The following is a 13,455-nucleotide window of genomic DNA, read 5'->3' as shown; positions in this document are numbered from 1 at the left end:
GCGATCATGCGGGGGAACCGGGGTATTGAAGTCTTGTCCATGCAACCGATGGATGTGATCAAAACCTGTGTACAGCCCAACCACTTACCAATCACATAACTGGAAAGTCAATATTACTGGGTAGTGGATCTTGATTTGGCAAAATGGACAGTAGACTGCCAGAACATTAATTTTCATGACGCTGTCAACCACTTTTACAGCAGTTATATTATGATTCATCTCACCATGGAAACCAGGTTGAGGTTTCAGAGTGTCTCCAGCAGAGGATGGTTTCAATCCATCGACCTCTGGGTTATAGGCCCAGCTCACTTCCGCTGCGCCACTCTGCTGAAAATCACCCCAGATGGACTTGAAGACTTGAACCCACAATCCCTGGCTTAGGAGGCCAGTGCCTTATCCATTAGGCCACTGGGGCTTTACATTAACCATGTACACCAGTTCAGGAGAAATACATATACAGTTCTGGTGACATAAGGAAACAGTGACCTTGACCTTTGACTTCCAAAATCGAAATCAGTTCATCCGCGACTCCAAGTGGTTATGTATGCCAAATTTAAAGGGACTCCCTCTAGGCATTCAGAGATATTGCATTCACTTCACAAGAATCAGGAACATGGAGGCAGCAGGTGTCTCCAACACAGATCCAGACTCCACAGCTCCAGAGCCAGAAACACCTGCAGGAAGCGATCGGAGTTGCTTAATTTTCACAAGTACAAAAGGCTCGGCCAAACAGCAAAGCCCACCAAAAAGAGTTTCATCGGGGGTTCCCCTTCAAGGAAGTCTTTAGTAAAAGGCGAAAGACTTGTGTATTGTGAAGAGAAACCAGAGTGAGTACAGCCATCTGCTCGAGAGCAGCAGAAAACCCTAGTCGACTCAGTCCAAACCATCACGGTAAGCCTCACTGGGTGTCCAAACTAAAATGATAAGATGCAACTTGGTAGACTCCTTACTGATGTTTATATCTGATTTTACTTTTTTAAAATCAAGGCATTAAGATCAATTTCCAAAAGATGATTTTTTTTTTAATTCCTCTTTTAGTCAACTTCAGCATGGGTTCCTAAACGCATGCATACCACTGTATGCATGTATACCTGCATGCAATTCAAAATGTAGGCCAAGTATGTACTTAAAAAAAAGAAACAGACCCGTATTGATACAAAACAGAATTTGACAGCAGAAAGCACCAATTTAAGGACAGAGAAATCAGGAATATCACATAAAAGATAGTGTCAAGGTCTACCAAATGTTGCTGTTGGTTGATTGGTTGCCACCGGTTCCCAAACCTTTCCTCGAAATGTCACTCACAGATTTTCCAGCCCCTGAGCTTGAACAGCAGAGCAGGGTGGCGCAGCGGGAGCGTGCTGGGCCCATAACCCAGAGGTCGATGGATCAAAACCATTCTCTGCTAATTGGTATACTTTGGAGCAGTATTAAGTGTGTTCACGTTTATCAAGGCATCTGTTTCTGAAGTGAAATGTCTACATTTGCTGAAGAGTAAACTTAATGGCATGTCAATTATATTTCATCTATAAAAATGGAAACTACAGTTCTGATACCTGCCGTAACACCCATAAAAAGATTTCAGACACTGTTTGGTTTAAATGCAACTCCCGTTGGGTCTTTGCCATCTGGGATTTTTTTTTTTTTTTAACCGTCATCTGGCTTCATTAAAGTCAATGCAGATATGAGAAACAGCATCTGCAGTCCCACGTGCCAGACTTTGTCTCAGTGTGACACACATGGTAGATGCAGGAAAAACTGGAGAAGAGGCGTACAGGATGACCTAAACTGAGAACAGCTTCACTCATTGTAAGTGCAATGATATGTTAAAGGATAACAAATACTTTATCAAACCATAGGAATGTGTCCGAGGCCAGGTGAGGAATTAACGTAAAGATAAACAAGCCACAGACACATGTTCAAATTTGATTAATTCAACAAATTGTCTTAAATCCTCCAGCCAGTTTCTTATTACACCAACATTTGCAGCATCCTGAGCCTTTTTCAGAAGGTTAGTACAAAAACTTAGCCTAGAGTAAAGTTATTTTTAAACATAAAAAAAAGAAAAAAAAAAGACATTGCAACTTTTATTGCAAGACAAAAAAGCTATACAAAAGCTCCCGCGAAAAAAATCTGGCATTTTAGACTGCAATTCTCACAAAAAAAAAAAAAAAAAAAAAAAAAAAGCCCAAAAAGTCTGGAGGGACTGATGTCTCCGTCTGCTGAAAAGTACAATACATAACCATTTCCCCAGGTGTGTGTGCACGCATCTTTATGCTGGAGAGCACAATGATCTTTTGCAGGTCTCTGGTACTGTGCACTTCCATGTGTTGGAAAGCACAATGTTACCATTACATGAGGTAGTTTGCAGCTGCCGGTTGTATTATGGTGTTTGTGGGGGCCGTGTATGTGTGCAGGTGTTTTAGTGAGTCTTTACATGTGCTCATCTGCTGTAAAGCACAATAGTGCTCCATTGGACCTCCAGGTCAAAATTGACCTAGGAAAACAAAACACTATGTATTTAAAACCCTAATATTCAATGAAATCAGTAATTTTACTAGCAAAGATCATTGATAACCACCCATGTTATTTTTGGTTAATAGAAACTCATTTCTGATAAAGAAACTTAACATAAGTCAAATTTGACCCCAAGACAAAAAGGAAAAAAGTTTTAAACAAAAATAGACTCAAGCCTACTAGTGGGGACTTGCCATGCTGATTGTTGTAGTTCATCTAAACTGACAACCTTTTCGTGCAATTGTTTTAGTTTGGAGGCATGCATAAAGTAATGGCAAAAAGAAACCGTTGTGCTTCCTGGCAGATGAAATCATTCATTGCTTACAATTTATCAGAGAAGTATGGTAAAATCAGTTCAGTTTAATATCAGCACAGATGGAAGTGGGTACATGCAGAAACATGTCAAAGGCGCGTCAGGTTGGCAGCCTTTGTTTAACAAACAACCTTTGTTAATCCAAACAGTCAGCACACAAACAACAAAGGCCCAAACAGCTCCCATCACTCCAGTCACCAAGAGAAACTGGTTCCTGTGCTACATGCCAGGTTAAAACCCATCATGCAGGTAGCACAGCTGTTGCTGATCAGCTCTGATTGGTTCTCTCTGCAGAGTCAGTGCTAGTTGAGATTCAGCCCATGAAAAATGGGAATTTCGAAGCAAGGGACAATAATAGACGAGTAAAGAAAGTCCAGGAAGTTGTGTTTTTACAAGAAAGAAAGTCAATGAGGTTTGTCTGAACACTGTTAGACTTATTTTTTGTAAATTTGCGTTAACTTACTGGCAACGTGCTGTAACTTCCTGATTACAGTATCATAACTGTACATGTTTTTTTTTACAGTATAATACCCTTACTGTAACTTAGTTTTACAGTAATAAAAATACCCTTAGTTTTACTGTTTAAAGAACTCCACAGTGGCAAAGCCCCAGGGATTGATTAAATTTGTTGAGAAATATTGTAAGGAGAGGCTGTCTTGGTTGACATACCTCTTCAACATTGCGTGGAGGTCTGTGGCAGTGCCTAAGGAGTGGCAGACCAGGGTGGTTACTCCCCTCTTCAAGAAGAACGGCATCTGCCCATTACAGGAGTATTACTATGCTCAGGCTGCACTAGGCTCCTTGGTAAACTCTACTCCAAGGTGCTGGAAAGGACGGTTTAGGCAATCCTCAGCAAGGAGTGTGCCAATGTATGTAACATTTCAGCAAATGGCAGTGGTGTGATCTGAACCTACGCCTCTAGAGAGACTGGAGCCTAAATCCAGCGCCTTAGACCGCTCGGCCACACTACCTGCAAATAGCACTTCCCCAAATCGTTACAAACACAAGGAACGTAACTAACGGTATGCTTGTTAATGTTATTGGAACAAAACGTTTGCAAGGAAAAAGCCAATACTTACATACTAAAAATTTTATCACTCTTTGTCATTTTTCTCTGGCATTGTTGAGTTTAGAATATTATAACCAGCATTAAGTGAGTAGGTTTAGGTCTGTGTGAATATGGGCTGAGCATTTACCTGGGCTGAATTTGTGAACATCTTCTTTTGCATATTCACTGTAAAGAGCCATTACTCCTCCAACTGCCAACTATTGTTCCAGAGACAATAGGATATACAGTTTTAGATCGCAAGGTAACTGTCCAAGACCAAAGACTTCACTGAAATACCTCAAGTGATCAAACAGTTTGTTAAAATAGGAAAAGTCATGTTTTTGATTACAAATTCCAGCACAGTTGTTCATTTACCATTCAAAAACAAAAGTACAATCATGAAACACATACTACTTAGATATTGCAGCATCCTGATCACAGCCACGGGGGATCTGCATGGGCTTTCTTACCAGCAAGTTTCTGGAGGTCCAAATTTTATCTTTGATGGTGGCCAGGGTGAGCTTTTATGGTTATTAAATGATTAAACTATGAATCAGAGGTGCTGTTTTTGCTTGTGGGCGAGTCTCTCGGGTTCAGAGGGTTGGCCATTTAGACTGTAAACAGTATGTTGGTCACCTGGTCGTTAATGTAATAGGAAGAAGCTCCAAATTTGACAGTATTGACTGTAAGGGATAGGCTTTGAGTTACATGGAGGATACACACTTTGCATTCAGTCTCGTAATCACCATAAAATTAGGTATCACTGAAATTGGAACTTTTGTTGCTGCAGTCAGAGTATACAGTGCTCACCCTGAATGGACCAGTATAGTGCATCAGAACTGCTTGTTGAATGGTCTATTAGCTTTGGAACCCCCTTTCCCACAGCTTTCAATTGTCAGATATGGGTGTGGGAGTGGGCACTGTGTCCAACCCTTTCTTTGTAAAAAAACACTAAAAAAGTATCTTGGATGAGAGACAAAGCATCTGTGGAGGACCTTTTACCAAATCCAGTTGCCCTTGGCCTAGTTGTCACTTTTGGGGTTATAGCATGAATCAGGAACCACAACGTACACATCTGGACTCAATGTGGGCATTGTATGGCAATATTTGACACGTTTAGACTATAAAGACAGTTTTCAGTTTATTTCCCATCTGGCAGGTGTATTTGTGGACTCAGTTGGACATTTTGAAGATAATTGCACAATTATCAGTCTATTTCCCATCTGGCAGGGACATTTCTGGATTCAGGTGGACATTGTGGACAGAAACATTGGTGGATCTTGATTCCCAGCATAGGATTTAGCCCGTATTGCACATTGCCTTCACATCCTGCGCAATGTATTGCCATTGTCAAGCACATTGCCACCCTGGTGACTTTCTTCCATGTCTCCATGCACGCCCATATAGATCTGTTGGATTAGTCAGGATGGCTGAGCGGTCCAAGGCGCTGCGTTCAGGTCGCATTGTCCACTGGAGGCGTGGGTTCTAATCCCGCTTCTGACAGCTAGTGTTTTCATCTGGAACTAATGTCTGAGACATGATATTGGGAATAAAAACGTATTAGTTCTTTGTATTCAAGCTGACATGAATGTGCGCAAGAATGCAGTTGCAAGTAAAGCTTTGTGTTAGCATCTTTATTGTCATCAGATGTAAAGTTACCATGTGTTTGTACACAGTAGACATATCTACTGCTGCATTCACTGTCTGTGGCAAGTCCTTCAAAACCTGTTCTTGACTTGCTTTTTCCCTCATCCTCTGAATGCTTAGCTAACTAAATGACTTAAGTTGGCCAGTAATTGTTGCTTTTTCATCTTCGTTGTGATTGTTGTGTATCTTCAATATCATACATGTGGATATTATGAAAGAAACTGCCTAGCAACCCTTGCAACACTTTTTAAGGTTCCATGGTGTAATGGTAGCACTCTGGACTCTGAATCCAGCGATCTGAGTTCAAATCTCGGTGGAACCTGTTTTTAAGTTGTATGTCTGCATTAGCTTAAGTTAAGTGTAATGTCTTGTTTGTGTTGTAGTATCTATAGAGATTTGTGGTGTAGTATGGAACCATTGTCCTGTCTTTTATGTATTATGAAACTTATTGCCGCCTGTCTTGGCAGGACTCCCTGGAAGAAGAGTTACTGTAGCTCAATGGGATTGTTCCTGGTTAAATAAAGGTTACATTAAAAAAAAAATGAATCTGTAATATGTCCAAACATTCCTCTCTTCATTACCGACATACTGGAGTCGGCCATGTTTAATTGGATTCTCTCCAGTTATTGTTGTTTGGTAGATTAACATTATATTTTCCTACTTTGGGGACTTTTCATTTCATATTCTTTGTCTGATATTTTCTATTCCCTGCTTGTATTTTCTGTGACTGCATGTGGTTTTAAATCTGTTGGAGTTTCTTCAGACTAAAGCAAAGACACTGATGATGTCGTACAAAAGACACATAAAGGACAGCGACCTGTTTCCAGAGGACACTAAAGAATGACGGAGCAGCAGGAAACAGAGCAGCTCAAATAGCAAACAGCTGATTTATTCATCTGACTCGTAGAATAACGCCAATGATTGACTTGTTTTAAATGTCTGGGAATGTGGAACAGCTCCATGCTGACTACCTGAAATAAAACAAGGCCACATGCTGATTATTGGGACTTGATTTGATGGATTTATTCTTCCTGTTGTGTCTCTGTTTAAACTCCTAATTTAAGGTAAAGTCAGCGTCCTCTAAAGGTTGTGTTGTTGCTGCTGACAGACTCAGATCATTATTCTAAGTGTGTGACAACATTATGGGATGGATCCCTACAGAGATAGACCTTTTAGTTAAAGAGGAACATCCTTTTAGTTTAGATCCTTTAGTTTCCAACCAGACCAGAGTGGTGATTGTAGGAACAGTGGAAAGATGAACCAAGACGGCTTTTCACATATATTTTTTTTCTTCTTTTGACTATAGTTGTGTTTGTTATTAACGGAAATCAACCCGTCAACATTTATATTCGTCATAAAGTTCAACGTTAAGTTTTTCACCGCCAGTTCCAATGGAGCTGAACACGGAGGAGGATTCCTCCCTAACGGCCGCTCTGCTCTGCTCCGTGCCCCCGCTGTCCGGTAATAGTTAAAGCAGATAAAAACCTAAAGAACACTCAAAGCTTCACTTAAGAAGCTTCTTAATTCACGTTCAAGAGAAGGCCTGTTTCCAGCCAGACTATGAATTGATTCATGAAATCCCTGTTATTAATATGTGATCAGTCCCATGTGGTCTAGCGGTTAGGATTCCTGGTTTTCACCCAGTGGCCCGGGTTCAATTCCCGGTATGGGAATTGTTGTTTAGCCGGTGCAGGTCTGCAGCAAGGTCAGTATGAAGACATTTCACTTCAGAGACTTGCAGTAATAGATGCTTTGTTAAACATCAACAGACCGGAAGTAGATTTAATGTTAAATACAAGCATGCAAAGAATTAGCATAGGATCGATTCGATGTCTTCCTGCGTGAGTGGTGGGATTTGAACCTGCGCCTCCAGAGAGACTAAATCCTCCGCCTTATGGCGGTTTTCCGCAGGGTGGGATCTACCCGCCTCGAGTCTACTTGCCATTTTTGGTTTTCCATTACAAAAAAAAGTCCCTGGGACCTGCTACCAGGTACTTTTTTGTGAGCTGAGGCGATACCAAAAGGTGACGTGGAAACCTGCAGACTAATGGTTGGAGAGAATCGTCACTTATCACTGCATTTTTAGCAGACCAGAGTGCGGAGTGTGTGTCCAGAACAAACGCGACATTTAAAAAAAATCTAGCCAGACACCGACAGATTATCTACTCTCTGCACTATTCTCACTTTTCAGCTGTTCAATATTAAGGGCTACTAGAGTTTTTTGCATGTCTTTTCCAGTATTGCACACTTTTAAAAAAACAAGACAATGTATCAAAGAAAAGGTTTTATTTAACTTTTCAAGTAGCGCATCAAACGCTCCCATACATCCTGGTCTTCTACCTCTGCAGCCTGTGACAGTGCCCCCCCCCCGGCTCTGCTGTCCCAGATGCATCCCAGTCGTTGTCATAAGCCTCTCCATGACTCTCATAAAGATTATACGAAGCATAGCAGGTCAGAACCAGAGATCTCACCAGTCGGACCACGCCCACCAGACGGTCTGCGGCAAAGATTTTGCAAAGCGTTAATGCTCTGAAACACAAATGGTACACAGCACACATGTTGGTGTGTAGTCGTGGTTGCTAAAGTTCATGTACTTTATATAACGCTAGCGTATAGTAAATACTGACGGGGCCCTAACACATGCACATGTTAGCTAACGTTACCAGCAAACGTAACTTACCCTTTTGTGTCGGCGAACAACGTGCTTTACATATACCGCCCTGTATCACACAGGAGGACTGCAGCAGCTCACAGCAGCTGATCCACTTTGGGGCTGAAAACAAGCAGAAGTTTCCTAAATCATGTGTTCATGTTGTACCCATTCATTGTATTGGTACTGTGTTATTGTAATAATTTGTAATTAATTCCTGTTCATGCACTTGTATATTGTTGTTGGTTTTGATATGTGACACTGATGAAATGTGAGGGGGGGGGGGAGTTACTGGCCAATAGGCTTCAGACTGGTCTGGAATATCAGAGCAGCTGTAGTTAATTTGTTTGTTTGTGGTCTTGTGTGTATTTTTTTTAGTTTTACACACATGAGTGCCTTTTTATGTGTGTGACATGTTAGTTATGGTTCTAATAGTTGATAATGGTTCTGTAACATAATTTTATGTAATGTTTTTGCCTGTTATGTTCAATTTATCAGCATTAAAGACAGATTTTTGTTTACAAAATGTTTTTGTGAACATCAATGACATTCAAAACAGTGATAACTGAAACAGATATACACACACCATGTAGACATGTGTATACAGATTGCAAACAGACCTAAGTACTACACAGATAAGAACATCTGCCTCTGCACTACCAAAGTGAACATAAAATAACTATAAAATAGATAAATATATAAATGCATATGACACTGTTGTCAAAACCCACACAATCAACAGACAGAGACGGCATCTTGGAAGTTTGTGATCAATACTGTAATAATTCATATGGTTAACAGATACAGATACAGCTGTACTTGCTCATCTTTATTAAACACTTCTTGAGTTAATCTTCCACTTTTTTGCCTTTTTACGTACGTAACTACAGATCTGATTTAATAGAGGACCAATGTCAGAGATCATACAGATCTTTCTGCAGACTTTCACCAGCTAAATACCAATTCCCATACCGGGAGTTGAACCAGGGCCACCTGGGTGAAAACCAGGGTTTTCCTTACTATTAGAAGTCTTTAAGAGCAGAAACCAAGACCTTTTGGACACCACTTAGGCCAAATGAATGTAAAATCAAACTAACTGAAAGCTTTCTCAGATGTACTGATTGAAGTCTCCAGAGGACTCCTTAAGAATGTGTGTAAAGGTTATTTAGGCAGAATCCAGACTGCTAGACCATATGGGACTGACACGTTGAATAATAACAACAGTGATTTTATGAATACATCCATAGATATGCCAGGAAGCTCTCATTTAATACAGGATCAAGAAACAGATGTTACTGATCTTGCTGCAGACCTTCATCGCTAGATACCAATTCCCATACCGGGAGTGAACCCGGGCCACCTGGGTGAAAACCAGGAATCCTAACCGCTAGACCATATGGGACTGACCACATGTTAATAACAGGGATTTCATGAATCAATTTAGTCTGGCTGGAAACAGGCCTTCTCTTGAACGTGAAGAAGCTTCTTAAGTAAGTTTTATCTTTTTTTATATTTATTGGTGTAAATTTATTTAGTAAGTTCTATGCCAAGTTCACCACAAGGGGGGCCGCGCCTCCCAGTGAGACGGCACAGTGCGGTTTTTAGCCTCTCGTCTTTAGTCTGGCAGAAGCGAGAGAAGGAAACACACTACTTGTTGCCAGTCTCATAATTTTCCTGTTCTTTTCAGGTTAGTTGTTGATAGTGATGATCCGAACGCTAGAACCCCAACACTTTTAAAGAGTACCATTTCCTTTGAATCAAACCCCCGACAGCGGATGTATCCTTTTGTCATCATTGATGGGTCATAAACACTTTTTTCAAACAGTAACTAAACCCCTGACCAACATTTGTAACCTGAAAACCAATGTATGTGTGTGTCAAGTAAAGTTATTGTTGGATTCAGGTCCAAATGTGGACATTTTAGTGCAATGCAAAGGTGCATAACAGATTGCTTTCTACTTACCTGGAGCGATGCAGAGCAGGGGGGGCAACTAGTCAAGGAACAGCAAGAGACTTGGTATTTAAGACTACAAACTGACTATGTGACAGATGTGTAATCTGTCATGTCCTGCCTTCTGAAGCTCTAGCCAGGCGCCATTCCTCGCCTAAAACAATATGAGTCATTCCAGTAAGTGAAAAGGAAACTCACATCTACAAAGATAAAGTTGATAGACGTGACTCCCTGATGGTCTAGTGGCTAGGATTCGGTGCTCTCACCGCTGCGGCCCGGTTCAATTCCCGTCAGGGAATGTTCAGAACTTGACACACTGTAAAAAAAATCTCTAATTTTACATACATTTTCCATTAACTTTACAGATTATTTCTGTTTTTTTTTAAATACAGAAAAACACCATAAATTACAAAAATAAATTGTGAATTTAAGGGACAACTAGCACGTGTGAAACCACCTGTGGGAGGGGAACATGGATGTGTAGAGATGGGCTTTCAAACAATGCACCTTTTGACATTTTGACATGTCACAGTAGGAAAAACAAAGGTATAATAAAAATGAATTATGGCTCAACTCAATTTAGATTTTTATAGCAGACATAAGGCATTACAATGTCAAGAAACTAGGTGCTGATAGTGAAGGGCAAATGAAGCTTTGGTGAAGCACTGAACCACTTAGAGGAATTGGTTTGAAAATGGGTTCATTACTAGAAGCTTCAGTAACAGCGTCCTCGCCCGGTGAAGGGCCAAGGCTGCATCCAAATGATCCCGATAGATAGTGGACTGGAGGCTTTAGACTAGTGACACTCACGTGTACTAACAATGGGATAGCATTCTTTTTAAATAAAGATTGGTAGATTTGTGTATTGTATAATTGGGTATTAGGTAAAGAGTGCTTGGGGAAACAGAGGATGTGCTGGGAAAATATGGCACAAGTTGGGTGTGCTTGTGTAACTATGGCCGGGGGGTATGTGGCACAGGGACCACTCATCAATTTTTATTAAGGAACATTATTTTTTCCACATTATTGGACTGGAAAACTCTGACTATTGTTTGTGCATATGCTCACACACACACACACACCACAATACATAAACACACACACACATTAATACACACACACACATATACATGAATACACACACACATACACACACACACATACAAATACACAACCAACTGTCACACCAGACTCCATGTAAATAATCACTACTTTATCATCGTAAAAACCAGTTCATTACAGTTTTTTCCTATTGCTAACACACAATTTTGCAAACTAGTCTGGTTTTATCAAAATACTTAACACAATTCACAAAACCACACACCCAAACTGCAAAATACCTCAATATATCCTGCAAAATGAAGCACTGCAACCAAAACTACACATAGTATTATCAAAATCAAACTTTTGCATGAAACGACACACACTTCATTCATATTACCAGAGTTTTGCCTAACCAACTACACACTGTTGGCATAATGAAAAGCACCCTCATCTTTACTATGCATTGCCATAATACTAAAATATGTATCAGATTGTTCACATGCACAGAAAATATTTACACACACACACACACGCTGTTAGAACATTTTATTGTTTCACTACAGTAAACAAGTCATTCAACATATGCACAGCGGATATTCACATGGGACCAAACAAAAATATTCGTAGAAAAGAAAATTCAGAAAAAATATATTACAGTAAAAAAAAAGAGGCAACAAAATAATTAGGCAGCATCTTGCGCACAGCCGGGTTGGCCCAACGCCTCGTCAACATCACAGGCAATATCTTCTCCTGCCAGACATTGAGGGAAGAAGCGCCTTGAATGCCTTATCCATCCCTGAATTGGACCCACATCAATCTCATCACTTGCCTCTTCCATATCCTGCACAAGAGGCACGCGCACAAAGGGCTGCCGGTCGTATACCTTCCACCGCCATGCCGAAAAGAACTCTTCTATGGGGTCAGAAATGGTGAGTATGGTGGCAGGTATTGCATGAGAAATGGTGGGTGGTCAGCAAACCAGTTTTGGACTGCGGCGGCACGATGAAAGCTCACGTTGTCCCATACTGCAACGTATCGGTTTCCTTGAGGGTCTGCATCATTCATACGCTCTGGTGGTATGAGAATGTTGTGAAGTCTGTCCAGAAATGTGAGAATATGGGCTGTGTTGTAAGGTCCAAGGTTGGCATGACGGTGAAGGACACCATGCATACTGGAGATGGCAGCGCACATTGTGATGTACCCACCACGTTGGCCAGGAACATCTATAGTGGCTCTGTGGCCAATGACGTTTCTCCCCTTCTTCTGGTCTTTGCCAGGTTAAACCCAGCCTCATCTATAAAGATGAACTCATGTGGGATTGCATGAGCATCCATTTCCAGTACTTCTGAGAACAAAGATCAAAAATCTGTCAATATGGTGTTATCCAGTCTACTGGATAACAGTCAATACAGTACTTACATCCACATATGCTCGTCTGACCTCTTTGTTTCCTTGAGAGTTTCTCTCAAACGGCACCTTATAAAGTTGTTTCATTCTAATTTGGTTTCGCTTGGAATGCGAGCCAATGTGGACAGACTGACCTCGTTGAATGTTGTGGAACAGGTGTTGTCTTGGATGATGTGCTTTGAATTTCTCGTAATCTGATTTCATTATGTTCCAAAACCAGTTTACAATTCCAGCTTCCTGTACCCCGGTGAACATTCGGCCCCTTCCTCCACCATGGTGTCGTCTCTCAGTCCTTAGAAAAAAAATTAAATAAAGAAATATACAGGGCTTGGACATTGCAGCTAAATATTCCCCCCCAACAGTCGAGAACATTGTACAGAAACTGTACAGTTCATAAAGGGGCGTGTCATACAGTAAGTAACAGGTGTCACCCAACTGATTGCACTATGTCATGGGGTGTACTGCATGTGTACTACATGAATCTTAGTTACATACCTGTTCTCAGTCTAAAGGTCCGGATGACAGAGGCGACAGTAAAACGGCTCAAGTTTGGCTGCACTCTCGTCCAGCCTCACGCATTGTCAGCCCATGGTTGATGACATGACTACCAAGGTGCTCGGATTCATTTGAAAGTCTTTGTCTTCTGTGGCCATGAACTCCTCTACCTGCTCTACACCTACCTCTCACTCTCCTCCCCCTCTTGTTCTCAACCTCCCTCTTCCTCTTCCTCTTCTCCCTCTCTGCAACGTCTCCATTATGCTGTTAAAAAAGGTGCTCACCTGTGGTTTTTTTCATAGGCTTACATCCTGATTGGAGGTGTTGCAATTAACCAATGAGGGTGTTGGCCAGGTGGCACATGTAATTAGCCAAATAGCTCA

The 13,455-nt window shown here is 41.1% G+C and overlaps 4 non-coding genes across 4 annotated transcripts; 2 read left to right on the top strand and 2 right to left on the bottom strand.

The window, feature by feature from the left end:
• Positions 1–719: 719 nt before the first annotated feature.
• On the bottom strand, positions 720–829 carry LOC116683376 (U5 spliceosomal RNA). The gene has a single exon (XR_004330546.1). It is a non-coding gene; the product is annotated as a U5 spliceosomal RNA (small nuclear RNA).
• Positions 830–5,776: 4,947 nt separating this feature from the next.
• On the top strand, positions 5,777–5,847 carry trnaq-cug (transfer RNA glutamine (anticodon CUG)). Its single transcript has one exon. It is a non-coding gene; the product is annotated as a tRNA-Gln (tRNA).
• Positions 5,848–7,127: 1,280 nt separating this feature from the next.
• On the top strand, positions 7,128–7,198 carry trnae-uuc (transfer RNA glutamic acid (anticodon UUC)). Its single transcript has one exon. It is a non-coding gene; the product is annotated as a tRNA-Glu (tRNA).
• A 2,308-nt stretch (positions 7,199–9,506) lies between these two features.
• Positions 9,507–9,577, bottom strand: trnae-uuc (transfer RNA glutamic acid (anticodon UUC)). Its single transcript has one exon. It is a non-coding gene; the product is annotated as a tRNA-Glu (tRNA).
• Positions 9,578–13,455: the final 3,878 nt, after the last annotated feature.

This window comes from Etheostoma spectabile, unplaced genomic scaffold (assembly GCF_008692095.1).
Source record: "Etheostoma spectabile isolate EspeVRDwgs_2016 unplaced genomic scaffold, UIUC_Espe_1.0 scaffold00018950, whole genome shotgun sequence".
NCBI lineage: Eukaryota > Metazoa > Chordata > Actinopteri > Perciformes > Percidae > Etheostoma > Etheostoma spectabile.
The sequence above is the reverse complement of the archived record's forward strand: the minus strand, read 5'-3'. Positions and strand labels throughout refer to the sequence as shown.